Below are 4,066 nucleotides of genomic sequence, written 5' to 3'. Positions count from 1 at the left end.
TTGCTGCACGCAGTGTGTGTCAGGTACCCTTGAAATTAGATGAGAACACGTTTAGTTCATTTGCCTCCTACATCGTAGGACCTGCAATGTGACTATTGCGCACACGTACATTGCGATGACGATGCTCAAACGATATATTGTGCAGCTCTATATAAAAGCTTTCAGGACTCCTCAAAGACAACCACCCAACATGTAAAAAATCAATGAGAAAGAGAGGGAGGAATGGTCATATCTGAAGATGAGTGGGGGGATATATGCAAATCACAGTGGATAACTACATCATCACACTGTTGGAGGGAATATGGATGGAAAAATATCATGAGATTTTCATTACTCCTGCCCAGAAGAGATATCAAGGTGCTGGAATGAATTGTTGGGGGCTATGTGGAACAGATGTAGGTAACCATTATCATTTATTTTGGGATTGCCCCAAAATTACATTCTATTGGAGGGAAATTCATAAATGTTTGGAAACAGTAATTCAGATCACTATTCTGACGAGGAAGTGGTTACAACCAGATGCTCCAACATTAGAGGACTGGTTAAAAATTATTCAGGAAAATCTACACAATGGAGAGACTAACCTTTTCTATAAAAATGCAAAGAGAAAAATGTAGGACATTGTGGTCAAAATGGATTGGATACATCAGGGGTGCCCACACTTTTTCGGCTTGCGAGCTACTTTTAAAATGACCAAGTCAAAATGATCTACCTACATTAAAAATGAGGAGGCAGACTCACAGCCCAGTCCACCCACCCCGAAAATGATCAAGACAGCAGCAGCACCCCCAGATTGTGACCCCCGGGACCGGGACATCAGCTGTGCACCTGTAACTCAAACTAACGTCCCAGGTCAAAATGCTAGTATTTCAGAGGCACCGCATCAAATAACTAGCTTCACATTTCCGTGAAGGTCATTTGGTAAAGAAACGTTTTGTCGGTCATTCAGTGCGAGCTGGTTTAGCAAATGGAGATGGCTCCATTATATTGAGGACGGCGATCGCGTTGTTTGTTTCATGTTCATGGAGATGTTTTGGACAGTCTGGACATTGGCAGCCTAATGAGGAGCTTCATCATCGCCAACCCGGAGAGGAAAGCCACATTTGGAGTTGTGTGACGCCGGTCAGACACTTTTCTTTTCTAATGCTGCCGCCGCGCAGCACACAGCGCCTTTACACACAGAGTTCAGCACCACAGTGACATGGACAGCAGCCGTGACAAATCGTTTATGGTTGACAAGGTGATCGGCACCATGGACAGTTATACAGACAGATTTTTGCAGTCTTAATTACTGTGCGGGTATTTTTTAATCATTATTATCAATGCGGGGAGTTGCGAGTGCAGCGCAGAGCTTTTTTTTTCTCAGTCCCCCCCCCCCCCCCCGTTCCCGCGGCTATGTCTCACACTGGCTGCCCTGTACGTCAGTCAAGTGGCAAATGCCATACTGGGTATGGATGATAGGCTAACATCTAATTTTCTTGTTGAATGACATGCGATCTAGCCACACTCCAAACAATGTCATACACATAAATGAATGTGTATGACATTGTTTGTTCAAATGTTTATAGTTGCTGACACTAAAATGTAAGGGAGAAAAATAGTAGAAGACAAGCTTATTATGACTAAGTTTAATGCCATTATTTGAGTTATGTCTTTACTATTATGTACTTATGTAAATGTGATAGTGAAATAGTCAATAATTACACTAAATTAGTGTTAAGGTACCAACTCTCCAAAAACAATAAAATTAACTATCTGTGGTGTGGACCCATATAGACATTTCAAAAGTGTTGAAATAAATTCCAACAGTGTTAATCTGAGTATACAGATTTTGCTGTGTAGCTGGCAGCATATTACTTCACACAGTGGCATTTCCTGTTCTGACTTAAGAATAAACAATCTGTGCTGACCAGAGGGGTGTACTACGAAGCGAGATTAATGGGTTAGCGAGCTATGTTGAGTCTAAAGCCAGGATTTTCAGTGTCACAAAAGTGGCTCTCTTTTAACCTGGCTAGATCACCATGGTAACTTATGCTAAACTCATAACCTGGTCGGGAGCAGGTTATGTTCAGAGATTCAGATTAAATCGTCTGTAAAAAGCGCAGTTCTTTCACTTATAATTGTCCTAACAAGGTTGTTTATGAGCGATATAGCTTTTAAACTGAGGAAAGACAATAAAAATGAAAAGTTGTTGAGCTGTATGTTCGTAATATCACCGAACGAAGCAGCACAAACGGTATGCATCGCGCTGTCATGATGGTAACCTCCATTTGGTGATGCAGAGTCATTTTTCCCGTTTGCTCCAGATCATATTAACACTTTAATTTGTCATGGTATATAATCCACACACTAAAATAATGACGAAACAACTACAGACACTTTGAATACTTTTTACTGTTATCTGTTTTGTCTTTGTGATATTGCAGCTCAGATCACTGATTAGAAAATTCATCATCATTTATCACAGACAATCTTAAATCAGTTGCACTCATTTTACGTTGGTTTGGTCAGAAACTTAAGTGATCTCCACGTCTCTGTCATCATAGGACAGTGTCAGACAGACTTCATCATGTTTAAATCTGCTGTATGGAGTTTTATTGTTTAATGTGCAGTTTTCATGTTAGAATAAACGGCAGCATTAAGACCACATTTAGTCGATCAGTAATTTTCTGACAGCATACTTCTTCTCCTGCTTTATTTGCAGCAACAATGTTGCTTTTTGCTGTAATGTATTTTGTATATTTTCCACAGCTCATAATTATAACAACTTGATGATTTTGACTTAAGTGGCTTGCGATCGCTTCATTTCATGCGGAAGAAGAGTCAAACGATGCAAGAAATGCTCCTTTTATGTGAGCGCGCACAGAGATCTGAAGATGAAAGCCTGGATTAACAAAGCAAGTTGATAACCATCATCGTGACACCCGTTATCTCTGATTGCGGTTTTAGACTTTGTCGATCCAGATCATGCAAAGAAAGCCTGGCTGTGTTGAGCTTGCTTCGTAGTATACCCCTCATGTCTCCCCAAACATCATCCAGACTCGTTTAGGTCTCTTCTTTTGTTTTTTCCTCACTGCTAAGCAGTAGTACAGCAAACTGTTGCACCAAGTCAGCCTCTGTTTTGTTTACATCTGCCTACCCATGACTTCACAAGAGATTGTGCTTCCTCTGGTACATAAACTTAATAAGACTAAGGCTAAGAGTGACCCAGAGCACTTTTGGAGAAAATGTAAAAGTTATTTCATAGCCAGTGTTTTATTATGAATGTATGTGTGAATGTACAATTTAATTTTCCATTAAAGAGCAGTTACAAAAATGTTTCTATATACTGTCAATTGCAGGTCTTACAAAGACAGAAAAGCAGAATTTGCAAAGGTCGACTTTAAATAGAATGGAGTTGGCCATGGACAACGCAATCTATACAATTATAAGCATACAGTTGTTTGACATTGACTGTTAGATACTGGTTGGTTAATGGTTTAATATTTTGTGTATCAATTACTTTGTAGCTGATCGGGTTAATTATCAGCTAATTATAGTCAGGTTCTAACTGCAGTATGCAATAAATGGTTGTCCTTTGTGTATGTTTACCTGTCACTCACTGCTGAAAGTACAGAACACAATTAAAAGAAATTATATTTTATAATAACGAGATATTAAATGAGCTTTTAGGTTGTCTGATATACTACATTTATTTATTGGTTTGATTAATGGTTTACAGTGGTAAATAATGTTTTTTTTGTGCCTTCTCCTAAAAATGACTTCATTCCAGGCCTGAGTATACATTGTCAGTTCTGACAAAGAAAGAACCAATATTTTTATAGTCATACTTAAGCTATATCACATGGAAGCAGCTTACCTTAATGGTGATAACACACTTGCCACTCTGTATTTTACACGCAGCAGCAAATTCCTGGAACATAAGTATGCACAGTGAGTGTTATAGTCAAAAACATGGTGACACAAAACATTGTGTGGCAAAAATATAAGGTGAGTAATTCCTCTGGGATTAAACAAAACAAAAAACATTCAAAAACCACAGAGAAATAACTTGATGCTTTAGTCC

This window comes from Lutjanus erythropterus, unplaced genomic scaffold (genome assembly GCF_056507025.1).
Source record: "Lutjanus erythropterus isolate fLutEry1 unplaced genomic scaffold, fLutEry1.hap2 Scaffold_158, whole genome shotgun sequence".
Taxonomy (NCBI): domain Eukaryota; kingdom Metazoa; phylum Chordata; class Actinopteri; order Lutjaniformes; family Lutjanidae; genus Lutjanus; species Lutjanus erythropterus.
The sequence above is the reverse complement of the archived record's forward strand: the minus strand, read 5'-3'. Positions refer to the sequence as shown.